This window comes from Chelonoidis abingdonii, chromosome 1 (genome assembly GCF_003597395.2).
Source record: "Chelonoidis abingdonii isolate Lonesome George chromosome 1, CheloAbing_2.0, whole genome shotgun sequence".
In the NCBI taxonomy this organism is placed as follows: domain Eukaryota; kingdom Metazoa; phylum Chordata; order Testudines; family Testudinidae; genus Chelonoidis; species Chelonoidis abingdonii.
In genome coordinates, this window is record NC_133769.1 from 246,702,628 (window position 1) to 246,730,384 (window position 27,757).

General features: G+C 43.5%; 1 protein-coding gene across 10 annotated transcripts in view; it reads left to right on the forward strand.

Moving 5' to 3' along the window:
- The window catches only part of CYFIP1 (cytoplasmic FMR1 interacting protein 1), a 136,550-nt gene that overhangs the window by 8,417 nt on the left and 100,376 nt on the right, over window positions 1-27,757 (forward strand). The window contains exon 1 of one of the 10 annotated variants that reach the window (XM_032776119.2): window positions 27,084-27,179. The exons of 8 other annotated variants lie outside the window; for them this stretch is intronic. The gene's annotated coding sequence lies outside the window, so the exon portion shown is untranslated. Of the gene's footprint in view, window positions 1-27,083; window positions 27,184-27,757 lie in introns of those variants that run through there. One more of the 10 variants, XM_075060877.1, reaches the window with a different exon arrangement.

The following is a 27,757-nucleotide window of genomic DNA, read 5'->3' on the forward strand; positions in this document are numbered from 1 at the left end:
TATAAACGCGCTCAGAGGATCGATATATCCATCTAATGAACGCGATATATTGATCCCCGAGCAATCGATTTTAACCCGCCGATACGGGCGTAGTTAGACGTGGGCTTAGTCTTCTCGTTTGATACAGCAAATAGTAACTGAGAAAGCCACAAAATCTCTGGTGGGGCACTCCACACCACAGTTGATGTGCTCAGGGTTTTTCCCATGTGACTAACTCTACGTGGCAAGACAAAAGCTTCCTCCACAAGCAAGAACTTGAGACTCGCACACATTTTTTAAGCAGGGCTTGAATCTGTACATAATGTGACATTTTCACTAATCGTGAGATCTCCAACAGAGGCTCCAAACTGGGGTTCGTGAACCACAAGGGAATTTTGCAAAATGTTGCAGGGGGTTCATGGAAACAAAATCCCAATGGTGGACTGAAGCTGTCCCTAGGGACCACACAGGCAGCAATGGGCCAGCAGCACAAAGCCCGTGGATTCCAAGAGCTAAAGCAGATCAAAAGCAAGCATATCTATCACACTGAGGTCATTATAAACTTCAAAGACTCCCTTATAAAAACGGAAAGGGAGGCGAATTTTTTGCTGTTTAAAATAAATTAGGCAGCTAGTATGTTTTTTTATAATTACACTGAAGAACAAGTTTAACGCTTCTGTATAAAGCGTGCGTTGTTTGCCTGGACTGCTCAAAGATCCTGAATGCTTGTGTAGGAGGAAAACTCTTTGAAGTTGCTTTTTCTTAAATACCCTTTTATGTTGTTTCACATCTGATACTACCTTGATGAAACATAGGAGCCTCTCTTATAACAGCTATATTCAAAGTCGATACCCCGCCCCTATGCCCAGTGCCGCCATCTTGGAAGCCGTCGTCTGCCGTTCTCTCTCGCTCACCCTCACAACCACCCCCCGTATTGACATAAATATTATATCCCCCAGGTTTCACCCCCGATCCCGACCCTGTGTTAGTCTGTGTCCCGCCAAAAAGAACAGGACCTCCATTTGTGGCATCCTTAGAGACTAACAAATTTATTTGTTGCATAAGTTCGTGGCTACAACATCGAAGAAGTGAGGCTTATATCGATTCCGGAACTCCACCAACCCAAACGGAGTTCCGGAATCGACATGGCGAGCCGCGGACATCGATCCTGCGCGGTGAGGACGGGTGAGTAAATCGATTTTAGATATTCGACTTCAGCTACGTTATTCACGTAGCTGAAATTGCGTATCTAAAATCGATTTTACCCCGTAGTGTAGACCAGCCCTTAGGTCTGCCTCGTGTTTGGTACCTCAATCAAGTATATTGGTACCACTGTGTAGTAGAGGCGGAGACTCTATGAAATGTTCGAGGGGACACTCTCCCTAGAGCACACACTCCTCAGAAGGGATCGCTGCCTCTGGAACTATGCCAAGTCCATCGAGGCCATCCCCTGAAAGACCTTTATGGAGTCTTCAGTTGCTGCTGCTCCCAACCACTCTGGAGGCTTATGCAGCCAAAAAAGGCTGGCTTAACCTCTTGTTACTGGTATTGCCAGCAGTATGGGAAAGTATATAGCTGGTACCGATGCCTGCGGTGTCTATCTCACTGCATCGAGACCTTGCGGGATCTTTACCCCCTAGACGGCCACAAAAACTGGTGTAATCGAGAGGCTGATGATGTCTCTGGTTCTGCCGTCTCTGAGATCTGGGTATCTCTCTTCAGTCTCACCTGGTTCTGCCCTGCCATTTTCAGAGGCACTGGACTTCATCAGATTCGTAGGTGAGGTTGTATCCTGTCAAGGATGGGGAACATACGTGCCTCAGAGTCTTGGGGACTATGGACCATGCAGCAGCCTCAGTGCTGGCTTCCGTATAAGAGACAATGGTCCAGGCAAGGATGGATTGTAGTGGCCCATACCAGTGGCTGTTCTGGGCTCCGTGGGGTGTTCACTGTCTGGCTAGGACCTTTCCTTACCCCTCTTGCTCGCTGTCCTGGAGAACATACCACTGGTATCATCACCAAGAGCATCACTCACAGATACCCAGTACGGAGTCCAGTACTGTGAAGTCAGAAGCCACTCAGGCACTATCTGTGCTGCAAGATATAAACCAGCCACCACCTCAGATGCCTGCTGCATCCTCCTCCTTGTAACCAGATGAGGCTGTTGAGCAATCAAAAGATTCACCACTGCCAGAGGACTACAAAACTCATCAAGATCTTTCAAAAAAAAAAGTGGTCTCTATACTTGACATTAAGGCAGAGGAGGTGTGAGAGTTCTCACAAGTTGGTCGACATCCTGGTATTGGCCACTCTGGCCAGGGTAGCTCTATCAACTCATGAAGTCATCATGGAGCCAGTCAAGGCCCTGTGGCTGACACTGTCCTCTTTGCCATGCACAGTGAAATGAGTTAAAAGGAGGTACTTTGCCCCTTTAAGGGATATCAACATTTTTACTCCCCTCCCCCTCTTCTCTGGTGGTGGCAGCTGCCAATGAGTATAAGAGGGAGGGACAACGAGTGTCCATGCCAAAAGGCAGACTCAGAGGGTAGATCTGTTTGGTGGCAAGCTTTATTCTTCAGGAAGCCTGCAGTTTAGGATTGCAAACCAACAGGCACTCCTGAATCAATATGACTTTACCCTCTGGGAGACATTATACAATTTAAAGACAAGTTACCAGAGGACTGCAGAGAAACGTTTGTGGTGGTGGCTGAAGAGGGTAAGCTGGTTGTCAGGACAGCTTGTATAGTGTAGACTTGGCTGCTTGAATGATGGTGTCAGGTATTTCTGTGAAGAGGTGTTCATGTTTGCCGTTGTCTGGGCTGCCCTTAGAGGTCCAACGGACTATCCAGGACCTCCCTTTTGAAGTTCCCACTCTGTTTTTACACAAGACAGTTGACGGTTCACAATCTTAAGGATTCCAGGGTGACACACACAAGCCTGGGTATCTATACCCCAGCAATGAAAAGAAAACAGTTTCATCTTTAGCAGCCATACAGGCACCAAGGATTACCTCCCTGATCCCAAGATCCACCAAGGAAAAAGGGCAGGGAGGCAATCGCCACCATCTTTCTCTTCAGCATCAGTGGGCTCATCCTGTCCAGCCCCTGTGTCCAAACAGGCATTTTGCTGGGTTTGTTGAGGACAGTGTACAGTTACTGTAGTTCCATGGGTTCCCCAGCATTTGTTTACTATTCTCTCATGCCACTTCCTAAGTGCTTGGGGCCATGTAACATCAGACTACTGGGCCTTAAGCACTGTGAAACTGGGATATGCTCTCCAGTTCAGTTCTCACCCTCCCCCACCCCCGCCTTCCTCCCTCATCACTCTTCAGCGACCATTCTTGTGAGATTGTCCTCCAACAGGAAGTCCAGTCTCTTCTTCAGTTTGCCACTGTAGAGGAAATCTCATTGTGCCTTGGAGGGAATGGCTTCTATTCCATTATTTCCTCATTTCCAAAGCATAATGGAGTCTCAGGCCTATTTTAGATCTAAGAGGTTTGAACAAATTCCTGAAGAAAATAAAATTCCTCATGGTTACCCTATCTGTCCTTGGAACATGGGACTGTTATGCTGTCCTCAACATAAAGGATGCTCATGTCCATGTTGTGATTCACCACAACCATGGAAGGTTCTCTGATTTGTGGTGAATGGGTGCCATTACCAGTTTGTGGTGCTTTGACTCAGCCTTTCAGCCGCTCCTTGGTGTTCACAAAATGCATGACTGTGTTGGCAGTGCATCTACAAAAATTAAGAGTCCATGTGTTTCCATACCTGGATGACTGTTTGATCAGAGATCGGTCTGAGGCCCAAGCATTAGCCAGTGTATCGACAGTCTGGTTCACGTTTGGCAGTAGAACTTCTAGTAAATCAAGACAAATCAATCCTAAAAACAGTACAGAGAGTAGAATTCGTTAGGGCAGTCTTAGACTCTTCGAAAGCCAAGGCCTTACTATCTCAATCCAGGTTCGAAACATTATGGGACATAGTACTGCAGTTTGAAAGCATACCCTGTCACCATGGCACGCAGCTGCCTCAGGCTTCTTGGTCACATGGCAGTGTGTACCTATGTAGTCTATTATGCCAAGTTGCAGCTCAGAAGGCTGCAGACATGGCTAGCTTTGGTGTATGTCCTAAGTTGTCTTTATGTGGACAGGACGTTGTGAGTGCCAGTGTTGGTTTTGTCATCTCTGGATTGGTGGATGAATCCTCTGAAAGTTTGCATGGGGGTCCTCTTTGTTCCTCTACTACCACCCCTCACTCTCGTCACAGATGCATCATCGGCTGGATTGGGGAGCTCATTTGGGATCTCTGCAGACTCAAGATATCAGGTCATCTCAAGATCTGAAGAGCCATACAGATGTCAGGGAGTTAACAATGGTGCATTTCACCTGCTTGATCTCTCTCCCCCAAATAGTAGGAAAGAATTTATTAATTCTAAGATGCAGCTCTGTGACTATGTTTTACATAGATAGGGAAGAGTGCAGTCGACCCAACTATGCCAGGTGGCAGTTTGCCTCTCAGACTTTTGTATAAACAATTCATCTCAGAGCTGCTTACCTTCCAGGGAAACTGAACATGTTAGCAGATCAGCTGAGCAGGTTATTCTGCGATCACCATGAGTGGTCGTTATGCCCAGAGCTAGCCAAATCTATCTTCCAGCTGTGGCAGACTCCCCAGGTAGATCTGTTTGCAACAAAAGCCAACTGATTTTCTGTTTTGTTCCTGGAGAGCTCTCCGCCCAGGCTTACTGACAGATGCCTTTCTCTTCTCTTGGAAGAATTCCCTTCTGTACGCCTTGACTTCAGTCCCATTGCTACTCAGGGTTTTGTTCAAGGTCAGACAAGATCAATGCTCACCTCATCCTTATAGCAGCAGCATTGCCTCGTCAACACTGGTACTCGACCCCTACTAGCCTTGTCAATCAAGTCCCCACTGTCTCTCCTGTTGGATTCGGATAACATCTCCCAGGGCTATGGTCGGCTGCTCCATCCCAACCTCTGAGCCCCCCTTCTGACAGCATGAATGCTTCATGGTTGTCACCATTTGAGAGATCTTGTTCAAAGGACATTAAAAAGTGCTTCTGAATAACAGAAACCCCTCAGCTAGGAGTAGTTACTTGGATAAGTGGAAGCACTTCTCCATTTGGTCCCATTGAAAAGGGGTATCTCCGACGTGTGCACCCCTGAGCCTTGTACTGAACTATCTCCTTTACCTAAAACAGAATTTGTTCATTAGCTCTACTAGAGTGCATTGGGCAGTTGTTTCAGCCTTTCACATTTCAGTAGATAGTAGATCCCTTTTTTCCCATCCCCATCGTGACCAGATTCCTGAAGGGTTAGGTCAGATTATATCTTCATGTGCGTGATCTCATCCCTCCCTGGGATCTGAACGTGATCCTAGCTAAATTGATGGGTCCACCCTTTGAACCTGTTACATCTTGTTCTCTGCTGCACCTCCCCATGAAAGGAGTATTTTTAGTGGCCATTACCTTTGCTAGAAGGGTGGGAGAGTTAAAAGCCTTACTATCAGACCCTCCCTGTACAGTTTTCCATAGGGATAAGGTTTATCTCCACCTTCACCCAAATTTCTCTCTAAGGTAGTTGCAAATTTTCACCTTGACCAGGCAATTTATTTGCTAACTTTCTTTTCAAAGCCCCATACTCATAGGGATGAGGAGAGGCTACATTCGCTGGATCTCAGAAGGGTCTCACTTTCTGTCTGGACCGTTTCAAACCCTTCAGAGCTTCAACTCAGTTGTTTGTTGTGACTGTGGACAGAAGTAAAGGCAAATCAGTATCCATGCAGAGGATTTCATCACAGATGTCTCTGTGCATTCCTTTATACTACCATTTGGCTAATGTAACCTCAGCAGCTGGAGGATTGGTGCATTCTACTACTGCACAGGCAATATGGGCATATTTCTTGGTGCAAGTACCTATCATAGACATTTGTAAAGTGGCGATGGATAATACTGAAGGAAAAAGTTCTCTGCATGAGACGTGCACACACACTCACAGTGGAATGGATGGATGCAGCACATCTCGAAGAACAGCAGATACAGAAAGGTAGGTAACTGTTCTTCTCCCTCCCCCACCCCCCCTTTCAGGTCTCAGGCTGTCACCTCTCTCAACATGGAATCATGTAACTCTGCTTTGGGCTGCAGTCCCCTGGCACTAACCATGATGTACCTCAGCAGGTCAGCCTTAGGTTCAGTACCTGCAGTTCTGTTCCCTCCGGATGTTAAAACAGTAAACAAGCTATACACATGTCTAGCTTCCCAGGTGTCTGTTCATCTTCTGTATCGGGACCTTTGGTCTAACCTTTCTGTTGAAGGTCAGACCAACTGCCCACTGTTGAAAATTAATTCAGATTCAGGTAGGGTGGGAATTCAAAGTGCAATAGCTGTTCCTATATATTCCTGAGAGTCCAAGGAAGTTTCTCTGTGCAAAGGCTAAGTTATGTAGAACAGCACCACTACAGGTACACCGGATATTTATGTACTATTTTCTGTGTACGGAAGCAATAGCTGATAGTGAGAAAGGGGAGTAATGAAGTGCTACAATAGTCTGACTAGGGCTCAGAAAGTCCTGAAACTCCTTGAACCAGGCTCTCTGCTCATGTGTGTCTCAGACATATCCTAGCAAGGGTTTTTTTTGGATGTATTGCTTGGGTTTTTTGTTTTTATTTTATTAGGATTGGTTAGTTTGTTCAATAAACTGGTAATTTAATTACTGAGACTTGACTGCTCAAGCATTTATCCCCAAAGATCAACACAGAAATGTCAGAGTACCATCATCCTGCTCTGATGAGGGCTTGATCTGATAGGTCTTTTTCCATTTCTAACTTTTATGATTCTGTTAAATATGTGGTGGTGGGGGGTGTTATTCAGATACCATCTGTTAGGTGCTTCAATAAGGGATGGAAACTTAAAATGCGTGAGCTGCATTAGATCTTTGCTCAGATTAGTCAACTGCCTTCTGCAGCAGCAAAAGATTCTCTTCCTGTCTTAATAAACTGTAAACTAGATGTGCTATTGTGAAGTCTTCATGAGCTAAAGCCTTTCACAGTGACTTTAGGAAGGGACCTACTTACCTGAGTTTCTCAGATATATCATCTTGTCCCTGACACGGTATTGATGATACTAAAAAAATAAAAAGACTAAACACATTAGCAATTAAAGGGATACTATCAACTTAAAACTTCACTTTTCTGATTTTTTTTTACTTGCTCTTGTTGATAATGACACTTACGGGACTATATTAGAAAGAGACTAGCAAAAATAATTCTTTGTTTTGTACTTTGACTTGTGCATTTGACAGCACCTTTGAACGTTTCCCTATTAGTCACTTTCCCCTATTTGTTTGGCTCTTCCACACAGCAACAGGGAGAGAGGCACTTAAAATAGGAAAATGCATTTATTAAAACAACAAAAATTGTTCAGGGAACAATTGTAGGGAGCTAGTGTAAGACTTGAAACTACTTTTGTCTTTTGTGATTAACTGGGTTTCATGTTGCTGGTGTCTTTTCAATTAAACTGCCAAGGTTTTCATAGTCAAATCAAAGAGAGCAAAACTGTCAATCATGCATCATCATCATCATGTTCCCATTATGTCTCTGGCATTTAGGGAAGCGACAAAGCTCCTCCACTCCTGTCTGTCTCTGGCAAGTCTTTCAATGGTTCCCCAGCTGTGCTCCAGGTTTTTCAGCTCAGTTTCCACAGCTCTTTGCCATGTTTTCGCTTCAGGTGTCCATCATATTGCTGTTCTGGTGATGGAATCAGTTTCCATCCAAAGCACATGGCCAACTCATCTCCAATGCATCCTGGCAGTGATGGTGCTCCTATCTTCTTGGCTTCACTGTGTGAATAGACAGTCTTGCAGGGTACCAGAAATATTGTAGAAAGGATGAGGAAATGTTGCATTGAATGCATTCCAACTAAGCTCTCCAATATCAAGGGGAAAAATCCTATTTGATTGAACTGAACACCTTTCTAGGACCAATTGCAATATCACCACCCTGAATATTCTTGTGAATAAAAATAATATTCAAATGATGCTGTCAGTTTTTAGTAAAAATATTTTGTTTTTTCCTGTAGTTTGCAAACCCAGTACTGCAGCATTATGCTAGTACACACATTCAGTAATTGAATGTCACTAAATATAGATGTGTCCAAGTTATATAAAGTGCAAAAGTTAAACTGCATAAATGTTACACAGTGAGGCCCTAGTCCTTCAAAGAAGTCAGTGGGATTACTCACAGTACATAAAGTTAAGCATGTGTGAGTCTTTCCAGGCTCTAGTCCTAAATATTTAATAACTTAAGACTGTGCTTATAACACCGTGAAAATATTCCTTCAAAACATTTTTGTCTTGATAGTGATACTTCTTGCAGTTTTTTGCATTATTGACAGTGGTGTTCCCTGCTGTAAACCTACAATTGATCTATGTTTTTCCTATAATCTCTTCATAATTTAAGGCTCTGTCTACTCTACAGACCTTACAGTGGCACAGCTGTATCGCTGCAGCTGTGCTGCTGTAAGGTCTCCTTTGTTGCTACTCTGTGCTGATGGGAGAGAGCTCTCCTGTCAGCATAATTAAACCACTCCCAATGAGCGGTGGTAGCTACGTCTCCTGCTGACATAGCACTTTCCATACTGATGCTTCTGTTGGTGAAACAATGTATGTTGGTCAGGTTGAGCATGAGTTTTTTTTTTTACACCCCTGACTGACAAAAATTTTACAGACAAAAGTACTAGGGTAGACATAGCCTTAGTTACAATGTTTAAAAGGGTAGTAAGGGGTTTTAGCTAGGCTTTTGCATGCATTAAATAATAATAAGGTAAGTATGATGAACCCAGTTTTTTAAAAACGTTATGTAAAATGCAGCCAAATTGCAGTAATGTTATGCAGCTGTACTGGGCACTATGCCTATCAGATATTACCATAAATAGAGCCACTGACTAGGAATGTTCTCTGAGTCTGTACCGGTTTTTTTTGGATAAAGGTAAAAGGACCAAAGATGACTACTTTCCCATTAGCTTTCTCTGCTAAGGGCCTAGCTGTGCTGCTAATATAATGTTGGCTGTATTGCTCATTTAGTGGAGTCCATGTTTTAAAATATTCTCCCATATAAACTAGCCATAAAAATATATGGTTAAGGGACATTGTAATAACCTAACACTGCTGCTTTATAACATATTATTAGAAGCTACACTAGTAATTTTAAAAAAAAATGTTGGAAGTTAGATATTGCCCTAACCATGGCCGACAACTGTGCTAGCAGCCCCCAGTTATACCTGTTTTGATGAGCCCCAAGCGCTACTAGCATGTTGAGGTTAACTCTCCCAATTGGAGAATGTGTCAAGCTGCTTCTGGGAATTTTAATGACTTTGCTGCTGGCCTAATGCTGCATGGCCATGGCATAATTTTATAGTTTGAAATTAATGCTGACTGACTGCTCACGCTGGAGAGAAAAAATGCAGCAGATTGATTGTAAAACCAAGGGGACCAATTGGTATCCAGTAGGAGTCTTAATTTTAAATATGGCATTTTTATTTTAAAATAGAAAACAAATTTATTTCCCCTCCCTCCCTCCTCCATGAATAAAAAACCATCTGAGGGAAGTGCTGGGATCTGAACTCAGAAAAGACTGAGCGGGTCCCAAGAAATCACATGCACATGACTGAAGAAGGATAAGCCCTGTCGCTACAGCTTGGCTTTCAGAAACACAGCTCCTTTTGTGGTGGTGTTGGTGTTTTTTGTTTCAAGGTTTTACAGAGTAGCACTGTTCCTTATAGCTGAGACAGATTCCGTTGTGTGCATCTAAGGCTGATAGTTCAAGTGAAGTCTCATTTTTCTGATTTCGAAAAAAGGGCTGAGTAGGCTTGAGTTGGTGCCCTAACTATTTTTAATTCTTAGAGACCTGGGTTCATATTGTGAGATGGATCACTAAGAGAAAATTAACATTCATTTTCCCTTGTCCTCATTGAGGCACATGACAAAAGCACTACAATATTTGGCACGTCTACAATAAAATGCACATGGTGTTAAAATGGGAGAGAGAAAAGACCAGAACAAAGTTAATTGATACAGCTACACAGAGACTTAGCCATAAATTGCCTCATTCTAGTTTAGTTGTTCCCACATCTTATTGAGAGCCCTTGCACCTTACTCCCAATACCGGCTTTTGTCGTATCCTGACACATGTTGTATCTCTCTTCTTTTTTTCCCTATTTTCTCCCATTAGTCTCATCCTTTCTCTCTTCTTGGTCCTCTTAATCTCTCTTTCTCTTTCCTCCTGCTGTTTGTCTCCCACAACTGTCCTCACAATCTGCTGAGTCTGTTTCTTCCCTACTACTTCTGTTTGGGACTGTTCTTCTTTCTGTTTGCTTTGCTCCCAGCCTGTTGCTATAGACCGGTGGTCTTCAGAGAACATAAGGGTGAAGCTAGATAAGTAACGTCCCAAGGGAGAACAATGTGATCCTGTAGAGGTGGTCTGGTATCCCCTATGGGACTGCTCCCCGTCAGTTTGGAACCTTTCTTGTAGCTAATGTAGTACAGAAATTGCTGTGCAATTGTACTTAGGACAGCTTTGGCTACAGAGTATTATAAATAGTAATCTTCACAGCAGCACTTTCTGGTAGAAAAGCATTGGTATTCCCATTTCATATACTGGAAAACTGAGGCACAGAGGTCATGATTTGTCCAGGGGTTGCAGTGAAGAGTTAGTGTGAGACTGGGATTGCCTTTCTGTGAAAATTTCTTAACTTGGTAGTAAGGAAGCTTAGGATCACTGGGATTAAGACGTCTCCTAGGAGTTCTCTTAATAATATAGAATTATTTGTATGAGAATTGGCTTCTGACCATATTGATTCTGGAGACAGCTGCTGATTTCAGAGTGGGTTGTGTAAAACAGCTGAGAATTTCACTATTACTGTGATTTATATTTTGGCACATAAAGCTATATAAAGAATTTACAGGTTATACCTTTGGATTATGCAAGATAAATCTTAATCTTTGTCCCTTTATATTTTCTGCAGTGTAAGTCTGTGGTGCATACATTCATTTTTAATTGTTAAATTGACATTTTAATTTTTTTACTCAACTTATAATGACAACTATTCTAAATAAAACCAAACCTCTTATTCTCTACCTACCAGAAAGTGCTTCCAATGTGGACAAATTTACATTTTTTATAGGACTTTACATCCTGAAGGATCCCAGAGTGTTTTGTAGTGCTCACTCATCCTTTACTGAAATGCTGCCATCTGTAGGGTGGAAAATAGCTGTTCAGCAGTTAGCCACAGTTCTGGATAGGAAGTGAAGAAGAATATTATATGCAGTTGGAGCTGCAAGGAGAATGATAGACAGAGCTTAACACCATTACTGTTGCAACAAGTGTTGATTGGCTCTTTGGACCACACAAATGGTCAGTTACATAAATTTGCCCCCTCAGCTAAGTGACATCATTTCTAGCAGCTCAGTGGCCACCTAATACCATGCTGGGTTATTGGCTCAGTACTGACTGGAGAGAAAAGAGCAGTATTGAATTGCTAACACCACTTCTGGGTCACTTAAATGGTCCTTTAGGCTCCCACCAAAATAACTGACATTGCCTTGCCCTTAGAGCCAAGGCAGTATGGCTGTTCCATGTGTTGCTGCTAATAAAAATGTCAACAGATGTGTGGTTAGTCTTGTGCAGATTTTTCTGACCCAATACGAGTTTGAAAACAAAGGGGGGTTTATTGGTGGTGTTAACCACATTGTTTTCAGTAGTGTAACACACACTCGTAAGAGGATATGTGGTTTTACCCACAATATATAGAAAGCTGATTGACAGCCAGGTGAAGCATTTTTCATTAAAAACAAAATCAAGTGTGGTTAGGCACTCAGCACTTTCTTTTGCATGTCATTCTGGAGTTGCCACTCCTCTGCCCGCCCCGTATTTTTCACAGGTGCTTCACTCTCCCCTCAGATTTGTACCTGCTTGTTACATCACTTACCCAAGTTTCCTCCAGCGCTATGTCATTCTGCTCCAACCAGCAGCCAGAGAGGTTGAACAGTGCAGCCCCTCCCTAACCTGATACTGTGCTAATTATTTCCATCATGTGACAGTTCTTTTGGCTGTTGCCATGCAACCAGGCTGGCGTAATCAGTCTATTTTTGTCTTTTTTGTTTTGATCTATGATTGTAAACTTATCTTTTTAAAAGGCTTGACAGCGTATCAAGTCTGCTGCATAAAGGCCCTGTCAGCTGCTGCTTGCTCTCTAGTTTTTTGTTTTTAATCAGCTAAACTGGTGAATGACATGAAAGCATTTTTTCCTTGGTGCTTCAATTTATGGACATCTGTTGCTCGGAAACAAAGAAGGGCTCAAATCACAAAAAGAACTCGGAAGGTTTTATTGAAAGAGGAATATTCTGTCATCCAAGGTAGTGAGAGAGAGAGAGAGAATTGTATATGAAAACATAATGGCTGCAGGATTGGGCCTACAATGTCTGAACAACCAGAAAAATATTTTACTGTTTTGTGAAACACTTTGGAAACAATCAATGAGAGAGATTTTTTTTTTATTAAATCATATTCTGTTTAATCTAAGTTGATATGTAAGATGTTTGTTCATGTTAAACTGGCTTCCTTTAAATTGAAATACAGCTATAGTAACCTCTTTCACTGGGAAAAATTGAGAGAAATCCTAGAACAGCGGTCGGCAACCTTTCAGAAGTGGTGTGCCGAGTCTTCATTTATTCACTCTGATTTAAGGTTTTGCGTGCCAGTAATATATTTTCACGTTCTTAGAAGGGCTCTTTCTATAAGTCTATAATATATAACTAAACTATTGTTGTATGTAAAGTAAATAAGATTTTTAAAATGTTTAAGAAGCTTAATTTAAAATTAAATAAAATGCAGAGCCCCCCGGACCATTGGCCAGGACACAGGCAGTGTGAGTGCCACCGAAAATCAGCTTGTGTGCCGCCTTTGGCACCCATGCCATAGGTTGCCTACCCCTATCCTAGAATCCACTGCATGGAAGAACATTCAATGTTAATATTAGCTCCCTACTACACTTCTGCTGGAAGAAAAATTAACTTTTGTTAGCTGTTCTCTTACGAGGACCTATGTGATCAGTCAAAGCCTTATGGTTTTTAACCATTTTCTCTGATAAAGAACATCATGTGGGATGGTGCAAAGTTCCTTTAATTCTTCACAGAAAGTAGTTTAACTGGTTTGTTTCTTACAAGCCAGTAAAATGCGTGTGTGTGTGTGTGTGTGTATATATATATATATATATACACACACACATCATATAAAAAAAAATTCCCTTCTCACCCCTATGGGTGGTATGTGTCTTCCTCAACCTCGGGTCCTCTACCAGAGGCCTGGGAGTTTGAGGGTTCTGCGCAGTATCTTAGCTGTTCCTAGCACTGCACTCTTCTGGACAGAGAGCTCTGATGTTGTCCTGGGATCTGTTGGAGCCACTCACCAGCTTAGGAGTCACAGCCCCGAGTGCTCCTACCACCACTGGGACCACTTTGGCCTTCACTTTCCACATCCTCTCTAGTTCCTCTTTCAGGCCCTGGTACTTCTCCAGCTTCTCATATTCCTTCTTCCTGATGTTGCTGTCACTTGGCACTGCTATATCTATCACCACCGCTGTCTTCTGGTCCTTGTCTATTACCACGATGTCTGGTTGATTGGCCAGTACCTGCCTGTCCGTCTGGATCTGGAAGTCCCACAGAATCTTAGCCCTGCTATTCTCCACAACCTTCTGTGGAATCTCCCATCTGGTCTTGGGGGTCTAGCCCATACGCTGTGCAGATGTTCCTGTACACAATGCCAGCCACTTGGTTGTGCCGTTCAGTGTATGCTGTTCCTGCCTGCATCTTACATCCTGCCACTATGTGTGGACTGTCTCTGAGGCCTCTCTGCACAGTCTGCACCTTGGTCCTCTCTAGTGTGGTTAGACCCCTGCTTCAATGGATCTGGTGCTCAGTGCCTGTTCCTGTGCTGCTATGATCAGTGCCTCAGTGCTGTCTTTTAGTCCAGCCCTTTCCAGCCACTGGTAGGATTTCCCAATGTCAGCCACCTCAGCTATCTGTCGATGGTACATCCCATGCAGGGTCTTGTCTTGCCATGGCACTTCTTCTGCTTGGTCTTCCTCCCATGTCTGCTGCTGCCTCAGGCATTCTCAGCAGCTCATCTTTGGGGCCATCTTACTGATGTACTCCTGGATGTTCCGGGTTCGTCCAGGACAGTGGCTTTGACGCTCACCAAGCCCCGCCCGCCTTCTTTCCGGCTGGTATACAGTCTCTGGGTGTTGGACTTGGGGTGGAAACCTCCGTGCATTGTGAGGAGCTTCCGGGTCTTCACATCGGCAGCCTCCATGTCCTCCTTTGGCCAGCTCACTATACCGGCAGGGTATCTGATGACCGGCAGGGCGTATCCGTTGATGGCGTGGATCTTGTTCTTCCCACTGAGCTGGCTCTTCAGGACCTGTCTTATCCTTTGGTGATACTTGGATGTTGCTGTCTTCCTTGCCTCCTCATCGTGGTTTCCATGTGACTGTGGGACGCCAAGGTACTTGTAGCTGGTCTGTATGTCTGCTATGTGGCCCGCTGGTAGTTCCACCCCATCAGTCTTGACTACCTTCCCTCTCTTCACTACCATCCGGCCACACTTCTCCAGTCCGAATGACATCCCGATATCCTCACTGTAGATCCGCGTCAGGTGGATTAGCGAGTCGATGTCTCGTTCATTCTTAGCATACAGCTTGATGTCATCCATGTAGAGGAGGTGGCTGATGGTAGTTCCACTCCTGAACCTGTACCCGTATCCAGTCCTTGTGATTATCTGGCTGAGGGGGTTTAAGCCTATGCAGAACAGCAGCGGGGACAGTGCATCACCTTGGTATATGCCGCACTTGATGGCCACTTGTGCAAGCTGCCTTGAGTTGACTTCCAGTGTTGTCTTCCATAGTCCCATTGAGTTCTTGAGGAAGGTCCTTAGTGTCCTGTTGACTTTGTATAGCGCCAGACATTCACAGATCCACGTGTGCGGCATTGAGTCATAGGCTTTCCTGTAGTCAATCCAGGCTGTGCTCAGATTGGTCTGTCTAGACCTTGAGTCTTGGGCGACTGCTCTATCTATGAGCAACTGGTGTTTTGAGCCTCTGGTGTTTCCCAATGCCCTTCTGAGCTGTGCTCATGTACTGGCCCATATGGTCCTGTAGCTTGGCGGCTATGATGCCTGATAGGACTTTCCATGTTGTGGGGAGGCAGGTTATTGGCCGGTAGTTGGACGGTTCTGTTCCCTTGCAGGGGTCTTTCATGATCAGCACTGTCCTTCCTTGTGTTAGCCAGTTTGGGTGGGAGCCTGCTGCTAGCAGCTGCTGGTTCATCTGTGCTGCTAGGCGTTCATGCACTGCTGTTAGTTTCTTTAGCCAGTAGGTGTGGATCATGTCTGGTCCAGGTGCTGTCCAGCTCTTCATGTTCTTGACCCGCTGCTGGATGTCTTCTACTGTGATGGTGACTGGTTTCTGTTCTGGGAGATTGCTGTGCTCTGTTCTCAGGTCCTGCAGCCACTTTGCACTGGTGTTATGAGTCTTCTCTTTCTCCCATATGTTCTTCCAGTACTGTTCAGTTTCTGCTGCTGGTGGCTCTGCTGTTATTGTGTTGTTGCACTGCAGTTGGAGAGTACACCTTGGATGGTTCTTTGGAGAACAGGGCATTTACTTTTTTGGCCTCTGCTTCTCTAGTGTATCTCCTTAGCCTGGTAGCCAGTGCTGTGAGCCTTTGTTTAGCAGTCTCTAGGGCTTCAGATGGAGTCAGGCCCTTGTATTTTTTCAGTAGCCGAGTCTTATCCTTAATCTCTACACCCTTCTGTAGTTCCACCAGCTGACTAACTTCTCTCCGAGTCGCCTTGATCTTATCCTCCAACCTCATTTTCCAGGGTGGGTACATACTGTTGTTCTTCTTGATCGTGTAGCCAAGCATCTCCAGGATTACAGAGGCTGTAGCGTATACCAGCTCATTGGTTTGAGTTATGGTGGTAGTAGGGATTGTCATGAGGGCTCTATTGGCATCTTCTAACATACTATCTGATGGTACTTCTCCACTGAGCCTTGGTAATCGGTCTCGAGGATTGACTGTAGCTAGTTTCTCCATGATCTTATGCCTCATATCAGCTGCTGTGCTCTGCAATGGAGGGGGTGGCAGTGAAGTTTCAGCTTCAGGTGTGGGCTGCACATCCACTTGTTCTTCCAGGTCTTCTTGAGTCTGGGATGTAATGTGGAGTTGGTCTATCTCAAGCTGTGAGAGCAGCTTCCTCTTTACTATGTTGAAGCGTTGGGTAACTAGCTGTTTCTCAGTAAGTGTGGATGTAGGTCTTTGTCCATCCACAGTCCCCTCATACGTTTCATATATCCCCTCTCATTAGGTCTACTGTTGTAGTAGCATTCCATCAATTCCAGGTTCTCTTGTCTCGTCCATGAATGGTTTGTTCCAGTAGCCCACTTATCGTCAGATTGTCCTGGTTCCTCAACATCTGGGCGCGGACCTTGTTAATCTGGGCGACGTCCGAGCCGGCATGACTCTCCTAGTTCGTGTCACTCTCATATCTGAGGTAGGGAGGTGAAGCGTTAGTGGGTCTTTTGCCCAAGGATTCCTAGTGGAAAGTTGGGTACCAACCGGGATTTGAACCCCGGTCTCTCGTATCAAAGGGCGGTCTCCTGTATCAAAGGGCGGCGCTCTTAACCACTACGCTATCCAGCCACTTTTATATATAAAATAAACAAAAAACAATGAGAAAATGGAATAGAAGAAGTTTGAAACTGTTGTGCTGGCAGAAAATTAAAATTTATTCTTTCCTATAAACTCAAATGTCTCTGCTATCTCGACTGAGCCTGCTCCCGGGGAGTTAATGGCAACATTCCCAATGACTTCAATGAGAGCAGGGTTGGGCCCTTGGGATTTTAGGCCCCAAAATTCAGCAGACCATTTAAACATTGGCTTCAGTGCATATCTACTTAGCAAAGGCATAAGGAGTAAGCATCTCCGTTCTGATTAACAGCTGTATAGAGGCTATTGCTTTTTCCCTCCCAGTCTCATCAGCACCTCCCTTATTTTACATCCTACCCCGGAACTTGGTGAGCTTTGATATCATTGTTCTAAAAAATACCTTGCGGATTTACATTTGAATTAATTGAATGTTACGTCATTATAATTTTGGTATATACATTCAGTCTGAAGTTACTCTGATTCAGGTGAGAATGAGACTCTTTTCCTCAATGTCAGGAGATAGGAAAACTGACCCTAGAGGAAACACTCTCTAAAAAGCAGAGTGACTTCCTCTTTAAATTATTTTGAACTAAAAACCACGGAAAAATGCTTGCAGGCTGGTTTTAAAAATGTTCAATTTGTAGCAGAATGGTGAAAGAAAATGTTTCTAGGCATTAAAAATTTTGATTTTATGACATTTAAACTCTCTAACACTCATTTTCCTCCTCCACAAAATAGAAAGTAATATTGTAAAGAAATTTTTGAATATATATTATTAGTTCATATTCAGGCACAGTATGTTGGATGAATTTTTTGGAACTTATGTTGAAAATTTGCAGGTAACCTAATACAATAAAACTTTTCTTTTGTTTGGGTTACAAAATTAATTTTTATTTTCAAATCAAAATTGTTGAGGCTCTTCTGGTTTGATGTAAAGTGTAATATGTACAAGTGGTGTTCAAGGAACTCAAAATATTTAAGTTTATTGAGGCAGAATTCACACGCATCCTTGTGCATTATCAGTCCAAATTTCTTCATTCTGGGTCTCTGTCAGTTTTAAAGCCTTGTTTATAAAGAGCCAGCTCATGCCCTGTCCTGCATGGCTATGCAAAGTAGTAGATGGGTATGCTGCTATTCTTATACCATGCCACCACTTCCTGCACGTGGTGGGAAGCAAGCTTTGCAGAACTACTGTTCCCTCTTGTGCATTTTGGCAGACTGGACTCTCCCTGCCTACCCCCACAATATGCCTAGCAATGAAGTTATATTGGCATGTGGGGGAGCATACAATACATGTTGTAGTTTACGCCTTCCTCAGAACAGGAGAGAGAGAGAGAGTGTGTGTGTGCAAATCAGTAAGTCACAGTCTCCATCTTCGGCTTCTCCAGGGGCAGCAGGACAGGCTGTAGGGTGCATTGTAAAGTCTATCTGGCATACAGTGAGTGAGTGTTTCCAGTCCCTCCTTCTGAGCTCTGACAGCAGCAATTAATGCAATTCTGTAGCTATCGAGGTGGGCTAATGTTGTATTTCCCCAGAAGATTGTATTTGCATTGGCACCCCTTTTAAATATTTGTGGACTTCCTGACTGTCATAAACAGATAGCTAAGGGTTAATGTTTCTTTTACCTGTAAAGGGTTAACAAAGGGAACCAAACACCTGACCAGAGGACCAATCAGGAAACCGGATTTTTCAAAGTGAGGGAGGGAACTTCTGGGTGTGTTTTGTCTTTGTTCTGCCTGGTTGTTTTCTCTCGGCTATGAGGGAAGAGCTTTTTTTTTCTATCTCCAAGCTTCTTTCTACCCTTCTGTTCCCAAGTTGTGAGTACAAAAGGAAAAGCAATAGGTTTATATTGTATTTTGTATTTACATGTGTGGAGTTGCTGGAATGTTTAAATTGGATATCTTTTTGAATAAGGCTGATTATTCATATTTTCTTTTAAGCAATAGCCCTGTGTTATGTCATCTTGATGCAGTGATCATGTCATGTGTTTTTTCTTTCTTTTTTATATAAAGCTTTCTTTTTAAAACTTGTTGGATTTTCTTTTCCTAGTTAAGGCAAGGGGATAGGAATCTCTGTGCCAGGAGTACTGTCTCTCTCAGGGAAAGACTGGGAGGGGGGAGAAGAAGGAGGGGGGAAGGTAAATCGTCCTCTCTGTTTTGTGTTTCAAGGGATTGAAGCAGGGAAATCTCCTAGTATCCCCAGGGCGGGAAAATCTGGGAGGAAGTAAAGAGCAGGAAGGGAAGTGGGTTATTTCCCTTTGTTGGAGGCTCAGGGCATCTGAGTCTTGGGGGTCCCCCAGGGAAAGGTTTGGGGAGACCAGAGAGTTTATCAGGTACTCAGAATCCTGATTGGTGGCAGCGAGATAAGATCCAAGCTGGTAATTAAGCTTGGAGGTTCATGCTAAGCACCCAGATTTTGGACGCTAAGGTCCAGATTTGGGACAGAGGCTTATTACACTGACCCTGTAGGTTGTTTGCAATATAGCAATCTAAAATTGTTGGCTTTCTGATTTATGCTTCTTTTAAAGATTAATTCAGAATTTCCAGAGTTTCAGGTGTGCTTTTTAAACGACTAAAATATTGTAAATTAAGATCTTTTGTTTGGGAATTTCCTTAGTTTTTTGAGACACCTTAAAATAGTGATGTGTGATACTTGATATGACTGAGTCCCTACTATTTGAAGTAGAGAGAGCCTGAAGGCTAGGAGACCTATTGTGGCAATAAGCTTAACTCCCAAACCTTGGGATTTATCAGAATGATGCCGTTTCTTCTTACAGCTTCTCATACTGTTGTCCATATGCCATTCTGAACCCTCTCTTGTTACTGAGTTCTGGTGAAGGTATTCTAATGGTAGAGCCTGCAGATAGAGAGATTATTTTGCATATGAGGACTTGAGATTTGGGTGGTGGGAATTAAACAACTGTATAAGCTGAAATATTAAAAAGCACGAGGCCTCACTGAGGACAAAAGAATGTAACAAACTTTGAAGTTTCTTGGAGCAGCCCTTTTTTTAAAAGTGAAACACAAGTGATTTTTATTAAAAACAAAAAAAAAAGTCATATATCCTATGAATGTCATGTCCTGCTATCCACCCCAAAATATCCGTTGGCAGCTGTATGCGTACAACAGGCTTTAAGTGAAATGGTGTAGTTTTGGCAGAGTGAGAAGGCGGTTTCAAAATTGTGCTTTGGAAACAGCTAGTCACAACCTGAACTACTGAGAGATGATTTGTCACTTCAAAATATTTGAGATTTGCTGTCATATCATGCTGGAGCCCGTTATGCTAGTGTAAGGGAGCTTGTGTGTGTAAATTTAAACCAGCTAAATTGTATTGAGAATCCAGCTAAGACTCTATTTTGGCTACTGATTCAATAGTTGATCTTTAAATAGTGACAACCAAATAGCAATATCAGATACCCCTTTTAAAACATTATAATTTCACCTCTGATTTTAGTGTCCTCTATATCTTGGTTAGGACTTAAATTGTCGGGGGGCGGGGGGGGGGGGGGAGAGGGGATGTGTGCGTTCTTCCAAGCTCTGCTTACAAGCTAAACTGTGCATGCTGGAGATGACAAAATGGGATGCCACTCACAATAGGTTGTGCAGACCTTCAAAATATGATGATGCATGCTCTGGTGGGCTCTTTGGACTTGCCTCAATCTCAGTGGAGCTCAGACGCTCTGCTGAATTCTATCCAGGGTACTTGGGTTTGACTCCATGTTTTGAAGAGGGAGGTGGAAAATAAGTGGTGGTATTTTCATTTACAACAGACTGTGCAGATCCTCATAATATTATCTTCCATCTCCTTTTCATATGCTTTAATCAGCAGTGAAATAGTTAACAGTTTTAATACCTAAATGACATCTTTGAGAATCTGATCTAACACCTTACTGAGATGAACAAATGTTGTTTCCAGCTCTCTGCCATTGTTTCATGCTCAGACAAGCATCCCTACATAAGCAATGGCACATTCACGTTTTGAAGATTTCTTTCACAACCATGAGGGTTATTTTTTTTTAAGTTTAAAATGAAAACGTAAATTCTTGAGTGCAAAATGACAGCTTGTGAGAACTGTGTTGCTGTGTACCTCTCCCCTACTCTTTCCAGTTTGAGCCCTGTGGACCCAGTAGTACAAGAAAAGCTATTTTTATAATTAGTCAAGGCTGGAAAATATTTTGAAATATATCTTTATATTCTGGACAATAGATACTGCATTAGCTGTGCAAAGAGGGAAGATGCCCAGTGGCTAGGGTGCTAGTCTGGGATTCTGGAGATCGGGTTCGGTTCCCTGCTCTGACACAGACTTCCTGTGTGACCTTGGCAAGTTCCTTAGTTTTTCTGTGCCTCAGTTCCCCATCTGTAAAATGAGGATAATGGCACTTCCCTACCTCACCAGGGATATTGTTCAGATAAATACATTAAAGACTATGGCCTGGTCTACACTACACAGGCAGCTTACGTCAATCGTCAGTGTCTACACTACAACCTCACTCCTGCTGATGTAAATGCCCTACTACAGCAACATAATCACTCCACTTCCACCAGAGGTGTAGTTAGGGTTTCACAATATATGGGTAGACACTGCATTACTAACATCAGCTGTTGGCTGTCTTGTCAATTTCAGAGCCGGAGCCGTGAAACTGACAAGAAAGCTGGGCAGCTAGAGCCCAGCTCCCACCCTCAACTGCCTTGGACAGGGCTCCTGGCTGGGAGCCACATTTTTAAAAACTTTTAAGGCCAGAAGATACAATCATATTAATCTAGTCTGACCTCCTGTATGACAAAGACCGTAGAATTTCATCTAGTGATTGCTGCAGTGGAGGGATTTAGTCTTCTCTGACAGGTAAATTAAGATTATCAGGCCTAATAACCTGAGGCTGAACTAGAGCATATCTTCAGCAAGATATTCAATCTCAGTTTAAAGACTCCAAGTAATGATTCATTCATAGACTTTTGGCCTTAAAAAAGAAAAGGGATTCGGGGGGATGATTATGCAGGTCAGACTACACAAACTTTGTGTCTGGCAAGAGTGGGTTTAAATCTAAAGCGCACCAGCCTGCCACACTTAAGTGGGAACATAGATCCTACTGCGAGGCACTAAAAATTCCATAGTACACTTAGTATATTGCATTGTCCTTCCTCATATCAGCAACTAGCATGAAGGCTCAACAAATCAGGAGGAGTGTTGCAACAGTCTGCTGTCCCCGAGCAAGTAAATTGATGCAGAGATGTCTGGCTGAATAGGCAGAGAGACTCAAGCAGTGGTTCTGAGAGGTCTACATTTCACCTATCTTTTTCATGAAGGTGCTAACTTTGCAGTCAGATGACCATTTAATTTACATTAAGTGGTCTTCAAAAGGGGAGTGGGGACTGTCCCTTTCTGTTTAACGAAATGTGTAGAGGTGGCCCCACAGTCTTTTTAGTAATGTGGGCTAATGTAAGCACATCAGACCTGTCCTCTGCTCTCTACATTGACTTTCCATAGATTAGTGAGTTCAGTTCACGGTCTCAGTTCTTACTTTCAAGGTGCTCACATACCTGGGCGTAGCCTACCTAATAGATTGTCTAAAACTTTAGGATATAAACTGTAGCATTTCAAGTACAGACAAGTCCTTAGATTAAGAAAAAGTGCAGTGGAGTAGCCAAACTCTTCCCCAAACCCAGAAAAACTCAAACTACCTCTGAGCCCTTTGAAGGCTGTCACGAACTCACAGATCGTGCCCACTCTTGGCCCTGTGCGGTCTGCGGGGAGTGCCCCTTTTAGTGAGACAGCCCTTCTCGGGGGTCCACTCTCTCTCGGGGTCAGGCCCCTCCACCTCGTGGAGCTGCATCTCTCTGAGCCTTAGCACATCTGTATCTGCCGTGGGCCCCCTCCGAGAGTCCATGCACTCTGGACCCCATGGGCCTCTTCACCCCGGAAGGGGTTGATGCAACCCTGTTTTCTAGACCAGAGTGACTCTCAGCCAGCATAAAACAGGAGGGTTTATTGAGAGATGAACACAGCACAGGAAACTCTCAGGGCCTCAGGCCTGGCCTCTCACAATAACAGCACATCCCAGTCTCCCTGCATCCAGGTGGTCTCTGCCTGCTTCCCCTCGCCAGCCCGAGCCCCCTGCTTCCCAGCTGGGTCTCTGATATCCCTGGCCTCAAGCTCCGCCTCAGTCCATTGTCTTCTCTCCAGGTAAACAGGGTCGTAAACAGGAAGGCCTGAGTACCCTCCTCGCAGCTCTCCTCTAGCTGAAACCGGCTAGTCAGGTAACGGGGTCCACTCTCTGCAGCCCATTGTCCTCCCACTGGCCAGAACCGGTTGTGTCTCCTGGGCTGGGATCCGGTCCTCTGTAACAACAAACTCCCTGTCCCCTCACCTCGTTAAACCAGTAACACCCAGGGACATTGAGTCCCACCCCCTGTGCATGCAAACCCTGGAAAAGACAGAAAACCCCAAGAAAAAAACCCCACTTCGTCACAAAGGCCTTCTCTATACATCACTAAGAAGCGAAAAAGAACACTGTGACTAGTACCTTTTCCAGCCTGCTCTCAAAGTCCACCATGTAGATTCTGAGCCTGCCCCCTCCCCTGTCTGGGGTGCGGGTTTATTAACAAATAAATTAACAATAACAAAGTTCAATACAAGCAGCCTTCCCAAGCTGCTCCTAAGCAAGTGACCCGTGTCCCATGCTGAAGAGGAAGGCGAAAAACCTCCAGGGCCTCTGCCAATCTGCCCTGGAGGAAAATTCCTTGCCAACTCCAAATATGGCGATCAGTTAAACCTTGAGTATGTGGGCAAGACTCATCAGCCAGCACCCAGGAAAGAATTCTCTGTAGTAACTCAGATCCCATCCCATCTAACATCCCATCACAGACCATGGGCATACTTACCTGCTGATAATTTGGCAATTGATCTTTGATTAATTGCCAGAATTAGGCTATCCCATCATACCATCCCCTCCATAAACTTATCAAGCCTAGCCTTGAAGCCAGATATGTCTTTTGCCCCCACTGCTTCCCTTGGAAGACTGTTCCAGAACTTCACTCCTCTGATGGTTAGAAACCTTCATCTAATTTCAAGTCTAAACTTCCTGATGGCCAGTTTATATCCATTTGTTCTTGTGTCCACATTGGTACTGAGCTTAAATAATTCCTCTCCCTCCCTGGTATTTGTCCCTCTGATATATTTATAGAGAACAATCATATCTCCCCTCAGGCTTCTTTTGTTTAGGCTAAACAAGCCAATCTCTTTGAGTCTCCTTTCATAAGACAGGTTTTCCATTCCTCGGATCATCCTAGTAGCCGTTCTCTGTACCTGTTCCAGTTTGAATTCATCCTTCTTAAACATGGGAGACCAGAACTACACACACTATTCCAGATGAGTCTCACCAGTGCCTTGTATAACGGTACTAACACCTCCTTATCTCTACTGGGAATACCTCGCCTGATGCATCCCAAGATCGCATTAGCTTTTTTCACTGCCATATCACGTTGGCGGCTCATAGTCATCCTGTGATCAACCAATAATTTGAGGTCCTTCTCCTCCTCTGTTACTTCCAACTGATGCGTCACCAGTTTATAACAAAAATTCTTGTTATTAATCCCTAAATGCATGACCTTGCTCTTTTCACTATTAAATTTCATCCTATTACTATTACTCCAGTTTACAAGGTCATCCAGATCTTCCTGTATGATACCCTGGTCCTTCTCTGTATTGGCAATACCTCCCTGCTCTGTGTCATCCACAAACTTTATTAGCACATTCCCACTTTTTGTGCCAAGGTCAGTAATAAAAAGATTAAATAAGATTGGTCCCAAAACCGATCCCTGAGGAACTCCACTAGTAACCTCCCTCCAGCCTGACAGTTCACCTTTCAGTATGACCCATTGTAGTCTCTCCTTTAACCAAGTCCTTGTCCATCTTTCGATTTTCATATTGATCCCCATCTTTTCCAATTTAGCTAGTAATTCCCCATGTGGAACTGTATCAAATGCCTTACTGAAATCCAGGTAAATTAGATCCACTACGTTTCCTTTGTCTCAAAAATCTGTTACCTTCTCATAGAAGGAGATCAGGTTGGTTTGGCGTGATCTACCTTCTGTAAAACCAACATGTTGTAACATGATTGGGGACTTACTTAATAGAAAACAATCTGCTGATCGGGTAAGATTATTTGTGTAGATGAGCTCTGTGTCAGCTGTTTTACATGTCATACGCAGATACTGATGCTCAGTTTGCTTGTTAATTGTTGATGGGAAGGAAGTGAGAATCTTCCTCCACAAAATCTGCAAACTTGTCAAAACTAAACAGGAAGATGCCTGTTCCTCTTCCACATCTTATTCTCTTAATGAGAGTTAAAGCCTGAGACAGAATGGTGAACAAAAGTATTTAATTCATGGTAGCATTACAGTCCATTAGGTATCTAGATCAGCAGAATAAAGCATTCTGATACCATTTTGCACTCAAAGCAGTTGAATGTTTGAAATTGCAGCAGTGTGCGACAGAGAGGAGAACTGAAGTCACCAGGCACAGGTTGTCGTAGAATCAGGCAATGCAGGTCTTGAAAAACATGCTTTCCTGTGTTTCTCTAGCAAAACTCTGAATGGGCAACAGGAAGCTTTTCTTTTACCTAGCATATCCCCCAAGTAGAGTTTTCTCTGTAATGCACTATTTAAGTGAATGGAAAGATGAAGTGGGAGAGGGGGGAATTTTCCTTTGCTTGTGCTTTGATGGACTTTTTTAAATGAACCTTTGAGAACATTTCATTAAAGCAAACAGTCTAAAATATTTGCTTTGCGGATAGAAGATTGATGTAAAAAGGAGAGCATCTTATAGAATTTAATCCATTAGTGCTGGAAAGAATGGGACTGTTCTATTTGAAACAGAACATCTGGGGATCGAGGGGACTTATGTGGGTTTTTTGAGGGTTTTTTCAGAGTGGTTGGGCCACAAGTGTCAAAAGCCTGCCCTTTCTTGGTTCAGAGCTATCTGACTGTGGTTTGTACTAGGAAACTGAACTGTTACTCTCAATACTTTCCTTATTTTATTTTTCCCAGCAATGGCTTCCCCTTAAACAGATATCGAAAACAGTTTTGTTTCTAGTATAGACCTGACAAAACAGTTTTTCATGCAGTTTCAGGAAGTATATTTTGAGACTTTATCTATATTTTGATCTCCTTATGCGACACATCTTCATTCTCACTTGCTTGAGTAATTGGCATTTTATGACTGTTCAACTGCGTTGGTCTACTCAGTGATAGTGTTGCTAACTGAGCTGTAAGACTCTAGCCTTACCTTAGATTTTAATTCTGTGGATGAACCTAGTGCTGGTGAAATAGCTTGAGTTAGGTATAGGCAGGTGTTGTGCAAGTTTCTCAGCACAGCTCTGCCAGTACACTCACCTGTTGTTCCAGTCCTACACCGTTTTTTTGGCAGGGCTCTGCAAATTGTGCAGCAAGTTTGATGTGAATAAATAAATTGTTTTGGGGCCTAAGTTAGAGTTTGAATGTGATCCCTAAGCGGTGAAAGACCCGTGTACTCCATGCTGTACCTTTCCAGTAGTAGTAGGTATTTATGAGATCACTGCTAAGTTCTATGCACACATGTATTCCTGGGGGAATTCTATGCCACTGCACAATGAAGAGTTTGTGCAGAATTAATGTTTCCCGCAGAATTTGTGATTTCCACCAAAATGCTTGCTTTTGGTGGAAATAACAGATTTCAGCCCTGCTCAGGGCTGGGACTGTGGCTGACTGCAGACAACGTGGGGCTGTCAGTTGAAGCACAGCTGTGTAACATTTCCTGAATCTTTTTTTGTTGTCTGTATTGTTACAGACCTACTTGCTGACAAGTATTTTGAAATCTATTACCAAAATAATTGAAACTGGTGTGATTATACTGTGTTGTTTCGACAAATAAAATATGCAAAATTTTGCAGAATTTAAAAATATTGTGTGCAGAATTTTTTAATTTTTTGGTGCAGGAGTAACACACATTTGTTCCATTTTTCTGTCTCTCATCCGATCCTCATTCTTCCACTTCCAAACTAAAGCAGTATTTACATGTTGATTGCCAGCCCACTCTTTTTGTTTTACCTTTTCTATTTGTTTCACATCCTTTAAGCTTTCACCACAAAATTCTCACTATATTACTCTTTCCTGGCTTCATGTAAAGTAGAGAAAGCGGGTGGCGGGGGGAAAGAAACCTGATCCAGTCATATGAGGAATCTTTCACCAGGTGATCAGGGATCTACTGGATCAAAAGTGTAGAGCCAGGGCAATTTTTACCTGGGACAGCCCAAGGAGGAGTTTTGTTCAAGATCAATTTTGCATGTTTTTCTTCTCCTGATGGAACAGTCTAAAGGTGGCTAGTGGAGGAGAGCCAGTTGCATGGTAGCTTCAGAATGCACTACTATTTTACTGCATATTTTCTTGATTAATTGGTAAGTATCTACATGGGGAACAAATATTTGATGCTGAGCTCTTCAGTCTAGCAGAGAAAGGTATAAGACAATCCAGTGGCTGGAAGTTGACACTAGACAAATTCAGACTAGAAATAAAGCATAGTTTTTTTAACAGGGAAGTTAATTAACCATTGGAACAATTTACTAAGAGTTGTGGTGGCTTCTGGATCACTGACAATTTTTTAAATCAAGATTGGGCGTTTTTCTAAAAGACATGCTCTAGGAATTATTCTGGGGAAGTTCTATGGCCTGTGTTATACATAGGGGTGCCAACTGTCCAATGGCACAAACATCCTTCCCCTGCCCCCCTCCCTTCCTTTCCCAAGGCCCCACCCCTGCTCACTCCAGCCCCCTGCCCTCTGTTGTTTGCTCTCACTCACTTTCACTGGGCTGGGGCAGGGGCTTGAGTTGCGGGCTTTGGGCTGGGGAGTGAGGCCAAGGGGTTTGGAGTATAGGCGGTGGCTCCGGGCTGAGCCTGGGGCAGGAGGTTGAGGTGCAGGAGGGGTGTGGGCTCTGGGAGGGAGTTTGGGTGTGGGAGAGGGCTCCGGGCTGAGCCT